Here is a 13,883-nt window from a genome sequence, read left to right as displayed (position 1 = left end):
AGGAATTACCTTTGGTTTTGCTCTCACCCCCACATCCTGGTACATGGCAGATGCTTAATACTCTTGAATAAATGATAGGTTTTTTCTATTAAAAATATGCTACAGACAAATTTCTGGGTCAACATGGCCAACTTACCACATGCTTCTATTTCCTCTCCTTCTGGAATCCCTCCAATAAAGGAATTTTTCAAAGGTGTAGACCCACAAGAACGAAGAGAACTAAAGAAGAGACAATAAGGAAAGAAAGATTCAGCAGATTTTTTTGGAATATACAAAGCAGGTGGAGAAACAGTAGCAGATGCAGCAAAGAGCAGCAGCTACATCTCAGGTGCCACTAGGAAGTTAGCCAGGTGACACACACAGAACTGGGAGACACAGATAGTGTGGAAAGTGGGGGCAGGGCAAGTCGGGGGCTGAAAACAGAGGATTGGTTGAAAATTTGTAGACGGAAGGGTTAAACCCTCACTCCTTTCCCACCCTATGTAGCCAAGCAACTATTCCTCCCATCTCCACTCTGACATCACCAGCAGGCTAGCAGAGGCTTATCCTCCAGATAAAATGAACCTGAGAGCCTCCACAGGTGAGACATGAGACATGGAGGTGAAGGAGCACAGGACTAAAAATGGGCAATTCAGTGAAAGGCTAATAATCACAGTTAATCTGGAGAAAAGCCCTTAGGCACAGGGACACAGCTTCTGGCAGCCACAAGTTGGCCAGAGCACACTGAATGGTCTCCAGACAGGGGCAGGGCACAGATAGAGTCCATTACAATGAACACATGTGATGTGACAGCCGCAATTTGATCCTGGATCAGCAAAAGAAGAAAGGCAGCTATAAAGGATGACATGAGACCATTGGGGAATTCAAATACAGACTCTATATTGGATTTTATTTTATGATAATAGTATTATGCAAATATAGGTGAATGTCCTTGTTCTGAGAAGAGCTATGCTGAAGTATTTAGGATGGAGGCATCACAATACCTGTACCTTCCAAATATTCAACAAAGGAAATTATACTCATATAGATACACACGTGAATATATGTATAGAGAGAGAGAAATATAAGTGGGTGGATGGATGGATGATAGACCAACTGACCAGGAGAGAAAAAGACAAAACCAGAGGAAGCTGATGTGGCAAAATGTTAACAATAATGAGCCTAGGTGTGGAGTATTCAGGTGTTTGTTGTTCTGTTCTTTAGGTTTTTTTAATAGTAGGCTTGAAATTTTTCAAAATAAAACAGAAAAAAAAAAAAAAGAATCCAAGTAGCATAACCATTTCTCAGCAGCAGCACTGAAAGCTAAAACAAGGGTGCCTTATACTGAATGATTTTTCAGTTCAGGTTTCTATTCCCAGCCAAACTATCTTCCCAAATAGTAAGGGTAAAACAAATATATTTTTAACACATGCAAAAACTCAATATTTTTATATCCCATGTAAATTTTCTCAGGAAACTATTGAAATATGTGCTTCGAACAACACGGATGGGATGCGGGAAATAACAGGAGAAAGCAGGGAAGACACAGGATGCAGTGGTGCAAAGAAACATCCACTCCAGACTGGAGCAGGAGGATATTGGGCTTCTGCAAAAAGACGAAAAACAAAACAAAACAAAAAAGAACTCTTGTGCCTGCCCCAGTGGAACTTGTTATCAGTAAACATGTAGCAGGGCATTAAGGAAAATGTAGTGATGATAGTACATACAAAACTGAGCAAATGTAAAGTTGATGTCACTGTTAACTCCAGAAAAAAAAGAGTATTCCGGAAAATAGACAAGGGGCTAGAGCACGTCTGGCTCAGCAGCTGACAACATTTGTAAAGTTACAATAGACAAAACACTGATTTATTATTTAACCAAAACTATGCGAGGGTGGGGGTGGGGAGTGTGTAGAAAAGTAGGGAGTTGTTGTAATTAAGTCCTCACATGTCTGATTTAACATGTCTGGAAATTAAAAGATAATGTTAAAAAATGATTAATCAAGAAATAGCCATCCAAAACAACTGAAAGCAGAGGCTCAGATGGATATTTGGATATCCATGTTCATAGCAGCATTTGCAGCAGCCAAAAGGTGGAAACAACCTAAATTCACAGGCAGATGAATGCATAAACAAAATGTGGCATATACATACAATGGAATATTACTCAACCTTAAGAAGGAAGGAAGTTCTGACACCTGCTGCAGCATGGATGAGTTTTGAAGACTTTATGCTCGGTGAGATAAGCCGGTCACAAAAAGACAAATATTGTGATTCCACTTCTATGAGGTACCTAGAATAGGCAAATTCATAGAGACAGAAAATAGAGGTTATGAGGGGCTGAGGGGATGGGGGAGTGGAGAGCTATTGTTCAATGGGCACAGAGTTTCTGTTTGGGAAGGTAAAAAAGCTGTGGAGTTGGATGGTGGTGATGGTCCCACAACATTGTGGATGTGCTTAATGCCACCGAACTGCACACTTAAAAATGGATTAAATGGATTAAAAGAAATACTTGTATAAGAATAATATTTGGAGTTACAGTGGGAACCAACAGGAGCAACAGCCAGGAGTTGTGAGCACTCACCACCTGGAAGTGACATGGGGAGACGGGAGGAACGTGGCCAGAAACTGCTCCTTTTTATTACAGTCCTTTCCGCACAGTTTGACTTTTAAAAGTACAGTGTTCACATTCCTACAGGCCTGCTTTAAATACTTTATGTATATGCTCATTTAATTCTCGTATCACTATGAGGTAGGTGTCTGTTCCACATTTTGGAGAAAGAAAACAGATCGAGGGAGGTGGAGAGGGCTCCAGCCTGGGCAGGCTGACTCCAGAATCCCTGCTCTCAATTATTCTACTTTGCTGCCTTTAATGCATGTGTATTACTGTGATACAAGTAAAAAATTTTAAAAATATGCTTGTATACATATTTTATGCGCTAGTGTGAGAATATCAGATTCCTGGGAGTGGAACACCCCCAATTTCTATAAAAGATGAAACATGGCATTCAGTTCATCATGTGGGCATAAAAGCTACTAGAATAACACTGATACTGACATTATGCTCATTTTATTATGGAACTGAAGCACAGAAGCAAATGACTTGTCTTTGTATTATAATTTTTTTAACATCTTTATTGGAGTATAATTGCTTTAAAAAGGTGTGTTAGTTTCTGCTTTATAACAAAGTGAATCAGCTATACATATACATATATTCCCATATCTCCTCACTCTTGTGTCTCCCTCCCACCCTCCCTATCCCATCCCTCTAGGTGGTCACAAAGCACCAAGCTAATCTCCCTGCTCTATGCGGCTGCTTTCCACTAGCTATCTATCTACATTTGGTAGTGTATATATGTCCATGCCACTCTCTCACTTTGTCCCAGCTTACCCTTCCCTATCCCCGTGTCCTCAAGTCCATTCTCTATGTCTGCATCTTAATTCCTGTCCTGCCCATAGGTTCTTCAGAACCATTATTCTTTTAGATTCCATATATATGTTTTAGCATATGGTATTTGTTTTTCTCTTTCTGACTTACTTCACTCTGTATGACAGACTCTAGTTCCATCCACCTCACTACAAATAGCTCAATTTCATTTCTTTTTATGGCTGAGTAATATTCCATTGTATATATGTGTCACATCTTCTTTATCCATTCATCTGTTGATTGACATTTAGGTTGCTTCCATGTCCTGGCTACTGTAAAGAGAGCTGCAATGAACATTGTGGTACATGACTCTTTTTGAATTATGGTTTTCTCAGGGTATATGACCAGTAGTGGGATTGCTGGGTCATATGGTGGTTCTAGTTTTAGTGTCTTAAGGAACCTCCATACTGTTCTCCATAGTGGCTGTATCAATTTACATTCCCACCAACAGTGCAAGAGGGTTCCCTTTTCTCCACACCCTCTCCAGCATTTATTGTTTGTAGGTTTTTTGATGATGGCCATTCTGACTGGTGTGAGGTGATACCTCATTGTAGTTTTGATTTGCATTTCTCTACTGATTAGTGATGTTGAGCATCCTTTCATGCGTTTGCTGGCAATCTGTATTTCTTCTTTGGAGAAATGTCTATTTAGGTCTTCTGACCATTTTTGGATTGGGTTGTTTGTTTTTTTGATATTGAGCTGCATGAGCTGCTTGTAAATTTTGGAGATTAATCCTTTGTCAGTTGCTTCATTTGCAAATATTTTCTCCCATTCTGAGGGTTGTATTTTCATCTTGTTTATGGTTTCCTTTGCTGTGCAAAAGCTTTTAAGTTTCATTAGGTCCCATTTGTTTATTTTTGTTTTTATTTCCATTTCTCTAGGAGGTGGGTCAAAAAGGATCTTGCTGTGATTTATGTCATAAGAGTGTTCTGCCTATGTTGTCCTCTAAGAGTTTTATAGTGTCTGGCCTTACATTTAGGTCTTTAATCCATTTTGAGTTTATTTTTGTATATGGTGTTAGGGAGTGTTCTAATTTCATTCTTTTCCATGTAGCTGTCCAGTTTTCCCAGCACCACTTATTGAAGAGGCTGTCTTTTCTCCATTGTATATTCTTGCCTCCTTTATCAAAAATAAGGTGATCATATGGGCGTGGGTTTATCTCTGGGCTTTCTATCCTGTTCCACTGATCGATATTTCTGTTTTTGTGCCAGTACCATACTGTCTTGATTACTGTAGCTTTGTAGTATAGTCTGAAGTCAGGGAGCCTGATTCCTCCAGCTCCGTTTTTCTTTCTCAAGATTGCTTTGGCTATTCGGGATCTTTTGTGTTTCCATATGAATTATAAAATTTTTTGTTCTAATTCTGTGAAAAATGCCATTGGTAGTTTGATAGGGATTGCGCTGAATCTGTAGATTGCTTTGGGTAGTATAGTCACTTTCACAATGTTGATTCTTCCAATCCAAGAACGTGGTATATCTCTCCATCTGTTTGTATCATCTTTAATTTCTTTCATCAGTGTTTTATAGTTTTCTAGGTCTTTTGTCTCCTTAGGTAGGTTTATTCATAGGTAGTTTATTCTTTTTGTTGCAGTGGTAAATAGGAGTGTTTCCCTAATTTCTCTTGTATTATAATTTTTAACAGGTCTCCCTGGTTTTTGCAGCCCCCCCAATTTTCCCTCTCAGCTCCCCTGTCACAGTGATCATCACCATAATGGTACCTGTGGAATAAAACACAAGAAAAATGAGCACTGAGACAGTAAATCAAGCTTCCTTTACAAATAGAGGAAAGCAATTTTTCAGTTAGAAAACATGTTGAAATATTATTTTTACAGTGAAAATAGTTACATCACAATTTAAAATTACATTTCCACTTGAAATGGAGTCGATTTGCACCACCTACTGGAATATACAGATCTATATATTCAGAGGTTTCAAAATTATAAAACCACTTTTAAATTTTAGAGTTACATGTCTAGTTATCTTAAAGAGATCAGCCCCTTTGACATGCTGGAAATACCAAATGCTAATTTACTTCAGGGACCATTTTCTAAAACAAACTTTCTTTAAAAGCCAAATTTAATCATCTAGCTAAATTAACAAATTGTACAGCTGCTTATAAAAATGAAATGATTAAGCCAAATGCATCAACCAAAGAGATAAAAATGTAAATTAGAAGCAAAACTGAAATCAATACACATTATCAGCTGCTAACTCACTATTAAAAAAGAGGATTCAAACAGACAAATGGAAAATGGCAGGAAACATAAGCAAACAGGATAATAAACAGAACATAACTCAACATTAATTTAAAAATAACTCACCCAATGAAAATTTGATAGTGTTTATACCCAAAGTAATAATCATTGTCATGGCTTAAATACAGCCAAACATCAACACACAAAGTATTTGTATTTAGGTTTTTTGACATTTTAAAGGAAACATCCACAGAAAATTTCATGTTTCATTACAAACTACTCCAAGCAATAAACTTCTCAGAGAGAATTTCAAGATGGCAGAGGAGATGTGGAGATCACCTTCCTCCCCACAAATACATCAGAAATGCATCTACATGTGGAACAACTCCTAAAGAACACCTACTGAATGCTGGCAGAAGACCTCAGACTTCCCAAAAGGCAAGAAACTCCCCACGTACCTGGGTAGGTCAAAGAAAAAAGAAAAAGAGACAAAAGAATAGGGACGGGACCTGCACCTCTGGGAGGGAGCCATGAAGGAGGAAAAGTTTCCACATGCTAGGAATCCCCTTCACTGGCAGAGATGGGGGGTGGCAGGGGGGAAGCTTCGGAGCCATGGAGGAGAGTGCAGCAACAGGGGTGTGGAGGGCAAAGTGGAGAGATTCCCGCACAGAGGATTCATGCCAACCAGCACTCCCCAGCCCGAGAGGCTTGTCTGCTCCCCCGCCGGGGCGGGCGGGGGCTGAGAGCTGAGGCTCAGGCTTCGGAGGTCAGATCCCAGGGAGAGGACTGGGGTTGGCTGCATGGACACAGCCTGAAGGGGGCTAGTGTGCCACAGCTGGCCAGGAGGGAGTCCAGGAAAATGTCTGGACCTGCCTAAGAGGCAAGAGACCGTTGTTTCAGGGTGCGCGAGGAGAGGGTATCAGAGCACCGCCTAAACAGGCTCCAGAGAGGGGCGCAAGCCGCGGCTATCAGCGCGGACCCCAGAGACGGACACAAGACACTAAGGCTGCTGCTGCTGCAGCCACCAAGAAGCCTGTGTGCGAGCACAGGGCACTATCCACACCTCCCCTCCTGGGAACCTGTGCAGCCAGCCACTGCCAGGGTCCCATGATCCAGGGACAACTTCCCCGGGAGAACACACAGCACGTCTCAGGCTGGTGCAACGTCATGCCAGCCTCTGCCGCTGCAGGCTCGCCCCGCATTCCATACCCCTCCCTCCCCCCGGCCTGAGTAAGCCAGAGCCCCTGAATCAGCTGCTCCTTTAACCCCGTCCTGTCTGAGCGAAGAACAGATGCCCTCAGGCAACCTACACACAGAGGCGGGTCCAAATCCAAAGCTGAACCCCGGGAGCTGTGCGAACAAAGAAAAGAAAGGGAAATCTCTCCCAGAAGCCTCAGGAGCAGCGGATTAAATCTCCACAATCAACTTGATGTACCCTGTATCTGTGGAATACCTGAATAGACAACGAATCATCCCAAACTTGAGGCGGTGGACTTTGGGAGCAACTGTAGACTTGGGGTTTGCTTTCTGCATCTAATTTGTTTCTGGTTTTATGTCTATCTTAGTTTAGTATTTAGAGTTTATTATCATTGGTAGATTTGTTTATTGATTTGTTTGCTCTCCTCCTTTTTTTTAATATATAGATATATATATTTTTTTTCCTTTTTCTCTTTTTGTGAGTGTGTATGTGTATGCTTCTTTGTGTTATTTTGTCTGTATAGCTTTGCTTTTACCATTTGTCCTAGGGTTTTGTCTGTCCATTTTTTTTGTTTGTTTGTTTTTGGTTTTTTTAGTATAGTTTTTAGCACTTGTTATCATTAGTGAATCTGTTTTTTGGTTTGGTTGCTCTCTTCTTTCTTTCTTTTTTTAATTACTTTTAATTTTTTTAATTTTTAATAATTAAAATTTTTTTTTATTTTAATAACTTTATTTTATTCTTTCTTTTCTTTCTTTCTCCTTCTCTCTCTCTCTCTCTCCCCCTCTCTCTCTCTCTCTCTCCCTCTCTCTCTCTCTCCCTTTCTTTCTTTTTTATCTCCCTTTTCTTCTGAGCCGTGTAGCTGACAGGGTCTTGCTGCTCCAGCTGGGAGTCAGGCCTGTGTCTCTGAGGTGGGAGAGCTGAGTTCAGGACATTGGTCCACCAGAGACCTCCCGGCTCCACGTAATATCAAATGGCAAAAGCTCTTCCAGAGATCTCCATCTCAACGCTAAGACCAAGCTCCACTCAATGACCAGCAATCTATAGTGCTGGACACCCTATGCCAAACAACTAGCAAGACAGGAATACACCCCACCCATCAGCAGAGAGGCTGCCTAAAATCATAAGGTCACAGACACCCCAAAACACACCACCGGATGCAGTCCTTCCCACCAGAAAGACAAGATCCAACCTCATCCACCAGAACACAGGCACCAGTCCCCTCCACCAGGAAGCCAACACAACCCACTGAACCAACCTTAGCCATGGGGGGCAGACACCAAAAACAACAGGAACTACAAACCTGCAGCCTGGGAAAAGGAGACCCCAAACACAGTAAGTTAAGCAAAATGAGAAAACAGAGAAACACACAGCAGATGAAGGAGCAAGGTAAAAACTCACCAGACCAAACAAATGAAGAGGAAATAGGCAGTCTACCTGAAAAAGAATTCACGGTAATGATACTAAACATGATCTAAAATCTTGGAAATAGAATGGAGAAAATACAAGAAACGTTTAACAAGGACCTAGAAGAACTAAAGAGCAAACAAACAATGATGAACAACACACTAAATGAAAATAAAAATTCTCTAGAAGGAATCAACAGCAGAATAACTGAGTCAGAAGAACAGATAAGTGACCTGGAAGATAAAATAGTGGAAATAACTACTGCAGAGCAGATTAAGGAGAAAAGAATGAAAAGAATTGAGGACAGTATCAGAGACCTCTGGGACAACACTAAATGCACCAACATTTGAATTATAGAGGTCCCAGAAGAAGAAGAGAAAAAGAAAGGGTCTGAGAAAATATTTGAAGAGATTATAGTTGAAAACTTCCCTAATATGGGAAAGGAAATAGTCAATCAAGTCCAGGAAGCATAGACAGTCCCATACAGGATAAATCCAAGGAGAAACACACCAAGATACATATTAATCAAATTATCAAAAATTAAATACAAAGAAAAAATATTAAAAGCAGTAAGGGAAAAACAACAAATAACATACAAGGGAATCCCCATAAGGTTAACAGCTGATCTTTCAGCAGAAACTCTGCAAGCCAGAAGGGAGTGGCAGGACATATTTAAAGTGATGAAAGGGAAAAACCTACAACCAAGATTACTCTACCCAGCATGGATCTCATTCAGATTCGACAGAGAAATTAAAACCTTCACAAATGAGCAAAAGCTAAGAGAATTCAGCACCACCAAACCAGCTTTACAACAAATGCTAAAGGAACTTCTCTAGACAGGAAACACAAGAGAAGGAAAAGACCTACAATAACAAACCCAAAACAATTAAGAAAATGGGAATAGGAACATACATATCAATAATTACCTTAAATGTAAATGGATTGAATGCTCCAACCAAAAGACATAGACTGGCTGAATGGATACAAAAACAAGACCAGTATATATGCTGTCTACAAGAGACCCACTTCACACCTAGGGATATATACAGACTGAAAGTGAGGGGATGGAAAAAGATATTCCATGCAAATGGAAATCAAAAGAAAGCTGGAGTAGCAATTCTCATATCAGACAAAATAGACTTTAAAATAAAAACGCTTACAAGAGACAAAGAAGGACACTACCTAATGATCAAGGGATCAATCCAAGAAGAAGACATAACAATTGTAAATAATTATGCACCCAACATAGGAGCACCTCAATACGTAAGGGAAATGCTAATAGCCATAAAAGGAGAAATCAACAGTAACACAATCATAGTAGGGGACTTTAACATCCCACTTTCACCAATGGACAGATCATCCAAAATGAAAATAAATAAGGAAACACAAGCTTTAAATGATGCATGAAATAAGATGGACTTAATTGATATTTATAGGACGTTCCATCCAAAAACAACAGAATACACTTTTTTCTCAAGTGCTCATGGAACATTCTCCAGGATAGATCATATCTTGGGGTCACAAATCAAGCCTTGGTAAATTTAAGAAAATTGAAATTGTATCAAGTATTTTTTCTGACCACAACACTATGACACTAGATATCAATTACAGGAAAAAATCTGTATAAAATACAAACACATGCAGGCTAAACAATACACTACTAAATAATCAAGAGATCACTGAAGAAATCAAAGAGTAAATCAGAAAATACGAAGAAACAAATGACAATGAAAACACGATGACGCAAAACCTATGGGTTGCAGCAAAAGCATTTGCAAGAGGGAAGTTTATAGCAATACAATCCTACCTCAAGAACCAAGAAACATCTCAAATAAACAATCTAACTTTACACCTAAAGCAATTAGAGAAAGAAAAACAAAAAAATCCCAAAGTTAGCAGAAGGAAAGAAATCATAAAGATCAGATCAGAAATAAATGAAAAAGAAATGAGGGAAACAAATGCAAAGATCAATAAAACTAAAAGCGTTTTCTTGAGAAGATAAATAAAATTGATAAACCATTAGCCAGATTCATGAAGAAAAAAAGGGAGAAGACTCAAATCAATAGAATTAGAGATGAAAAAGGAGAAGTAACAACTGACACTGCAGAAATACAAAGGATCATGAGAGATTGCTACAAGCAACTATATGCCAATAAAATGGACAACCTGGAAGAAATGGACAAATTCTTAGAAAAGCACAACCTCTGAGACTGAACCAGGAAGAAATAGAAAATATAAACAGACCAATCACAAGTAATGAAATTGAGACTGTGATTAAAAATCTTCCAACAAACAAAAGCCCAGGACCAGATGGCTTCACAGGAGAATTCTATCAAACACTTAGAGAAGAGCTAACAGCTATCCTTCTCAAACTCTTCCAAAATATAGCAGAGGGAGGAACACTCCCAAACTCTTTCTACAAGGCTACCATCGCCCTGATACCAAAACTAGACAAGGATATCACAAAGAAATAAAACTACAGGCCAATATCACTAATGAACATAGATGCAAAAATCCTCAGCAAAATACTAGCAAACAGATTCCAACAGCACATTAAAAGGATCATCCACCATGATCAAGTGGGGTTTATCCCAGGAATGCAAGGATTCTTCAATATACACAAATCAATCAATGTGATAAACCATATTAACAAAATGGAGGAGAGAAACCACATGATCATCTCAATAGATGCAGAGAAAGCTTTCGACATAATTCAACACCCATTTATGATAAAAACCCTCCAGAGGCATAGAGGGAACTTACCTCAACATAAAAAAGGCCATATATGACAAACCCACAGTCAACATCGTTCTCAATGGTGAAAAACTGAAACCATTTCCCCTAAGATCAGGAACAAGACAAGGTTGTCCACTCTCACCAGTATTAGTCAACATAGTTTTGGAAATTTTAGCCACAGCAATCAGAGAAGAAAAAGAAATAAAAGGAATCCAAATCGGAAAAGAAGATGTAAAGCTGTCACTGTTTGCAGATGACATGATACTATACATAGAGAATCCTAAAACTGCCGCCAGAAAACTACTAGAGCTAATCAATGAATTTGGTAAAGTAGCAAGATACAAAATTAATGCACAGAAATCTCTTGCATTCCTATACACTAATGATGAAAAATCTGAAAGAGAAATTAAGGAAACACTCCCATTTACCACTGCAACAAAAAGAATAAAATACCTGGGAATAAACCTACCTAAGGAGACAAAAGACCTGTATGCAGAAAACTATAAGACACTGATGACGGAAATTAAAGATGATACCAACAGATGGAGAGATATACCACGTTCTTGGATTGGAAGAATCAACATTGTGAAAGTGACTATACTACCCAAAGCAATCTACAGATTCAATGCAATCCCTATCAAACTACCAATGGCATTTTTCACAGAACTAGAACAAAAAATTTCACAATTTGTATGGAAACACAAAAGACTCCAAATTGCCAAAGCAATCTTGAGAAAGAAACACAGAGCTGGAGGAATCAGACTCCCTGACTTCATACTATACTACAAAGCTACAGTAATCAAGCCAGTATGGTACTGGTACAAAAACAGAAACATCTATCAATGGAACAGGATAGAAAGCCCAGAGATAAACCCATGCACATATGGTCACCTTATTTTTGATAAAGGAGGCAAGAATATACAATGGAGAAAAGACAGCCTCTTCAATAAGTGGTGCTGGGAAAACTGGACAGCTACATGGAAAAGAATGAAATTAGAACACTCCCTAGCACCATATACAGAAATAAACTCAAAATGGATTAAAGACCTAATTGTAAGACCAGACACTATTAAACTCTTAGAGGAAAACATAGGCAGAACACTCTTATGACATAAATCACAGCAAGATCCTTTTTGACCCACCTCCTAGAGAAATGGAAATAAAAACAAAAATAAACAAATGGGACCTAATGAAACTTAAAAGCTTTTGCACAGCAAAGGAAACCATAAACAAGATGAAAATACAACCCTCAGAATGGGAGAAAATATTTGCAAATGAAGCAACTGACAAAGGATTAATCTCCAAAATTTACAAGCAGCTCATGCAGCTCAATATCAAAAAAACAAACAACCCAATCCAAAAATGGTCAGAAGACCTAAATAGACATTCCTCCAAAGAAGAGATACAGATTACCAACAAACACATGAAAGGATGCTCAACATCACTAATCAGTAGAGAAATGCAAATCAAAACTACAATGAGGTATCACCTCACACCAGTCAGAATGGCCATCATCAAAAAATCTAGAAACAATAAATGCTGAAGAGGGTGTAGAGAAAAGGGAACCCTCTTGCACTGTTGGTGGGAATGTAAACTGATACAGCCACTATGGAGAACGGTATGGAGGTTCCTCAAAAAACTAAAAATAGAACTACCATATGACCCAGCAATCCCACTACTGGTCATATACCCTGAGAAAACCATAATTCAAAAAGAGTCAAGTACCACAATGTTCATCACAGCTTTATTTACAATAGCCAGGACATGGAAGCAACCTAAGTGTCGACTGACAGATGAATGGATAAAGAAGATGTGGCACATATATACAATGGAATATTACTCAGCCGTAAAAAGAAATGAAATTGAGTTATTTGTAGTGAGGTGGATGGAGCTAGAGTCTGTCATACAGAGTGAAGTAAGTCAGAAAGAGAAAAACAAATACCGTATGCTAACACATATATATGGAATCTAAAAAAATAATGGTTCTGAAGAACCTACGGGCAGGACAGGAATAAAGACGCAGATGCAGAGAATGGACTTGAGGACACGGGGATGGGGAAGGGTAAGCTGGGACGAAGTGAGAGAGTGGCATGAACTTACATACACTACCAAATGTAAAATTGATAGCTAGTGGGAAGCAGCTGTATAGCACAGGGAGATCAGCTCGGTGCTTTGTGACCACCTAGAGGGGTGGGATAGGGAGGGTGGGAGGGAGACCCAAGAGGGAGGAGATATGGGGATATATGTATACATATAGCTGATTCACTTTGTTATACAGCATTAACTACCACAACATTGTAAAGCAGTTATACTCCAATAAAGATGTTAAAAAAAATAAATTTCTGGATATATAGTAGCCACATTTATTATTGTATAATTGACAGAGATTCAGAAAAAAATTACATCTACAATATCTACCATTCTAGATGAAATTGCTTTAGAATAGAAGCCTAAATATATTACATTTTAATTTCTTGAAACTTATTATAGCATTCCACTTATTTTATGGGTATTTTGTCTGAAAATTGATTTTATTTTTATACGTCAATTAAATTAGATGTCAACTAAATTAACTGAAGCATAAAATATGCCAGCAAGATATATTTACAAATACACATGGCAAAATGGTGTGCATGTAACAGGAATCTGATTTAAACTCACAAGCACAAAAAGTCCCCATGCAACTGTGACCAACTCATCCCTAATCCTCTTCGTTGTTGCAGGTGATTTGTGCATGACAAGCCTGTTTACAGTGACCAATGTCATGAGCAAGGTTGCTAGAAGGTTTTTCTTTGTCATTTTAGTTCACAGCTGGTGTGATTCCCTTCTTAAGGTTCTCATCTGCATCAGAAAGCTTGGGTTGTTTAATTTCTACCAGGTGAGTGGACAGTCTCTCCCCAGACATCACATCCGTGGACCCTAATCCTAAGCCTAAGGTTAAGGTTG

General features: G+C 39.0%; 1 protein-coding gene across 15 annotated transcripts in view; it reads right to left on the bottom strand.

Annotated features, from left to right (window-relative positions):
• TEX36 (testis expressed 36) overlaps positions 1–13,883 on the bottom strand; it is a 47,985-nt gene that overhangs the window by 22,581 nt on the left and 11,521 nt on the right. For 12 of the 15 annotated variants that reach the window (XR_014252998.1, XR_014252999.1, XR_014253000.1 and 9 more), the window contains 3 exons: positions 3,517–5,122; positions 2,151–2,271; positions 137–219 (listed from right to left, as the gene is read on the bottom strand). The gene's annotated coding sequence lies outside the window, so the exon portion shown is untranslated. The remainder of the gene's footprint in view (positions 1–136; positions 220–2,150; positions 2,272–3,516; positions 5,123–13,883) is intronic. The other 3 variants (XM_082423238.1, XM_082423240.1, XM_082423237.1) reach the window with 1 other exon arrangement.

Source organism: Balaenoptera physalus, assembly GCF_965194825.1.
Source record: "Balaenoptera physalus genome assembly, chromosome: 14".
NCBI classification, from domain to species: Eukaryota; Metazoa; Chordata; class Mammalia; order Artiodactyla; family Balaenopteridae; genus Balaenoptera; species Balaenoptera physalus.
Note: the sequence above shows the minus strand (reverse complement) of the source record. Positions and strands in the feature narration are given on the sequence as shown.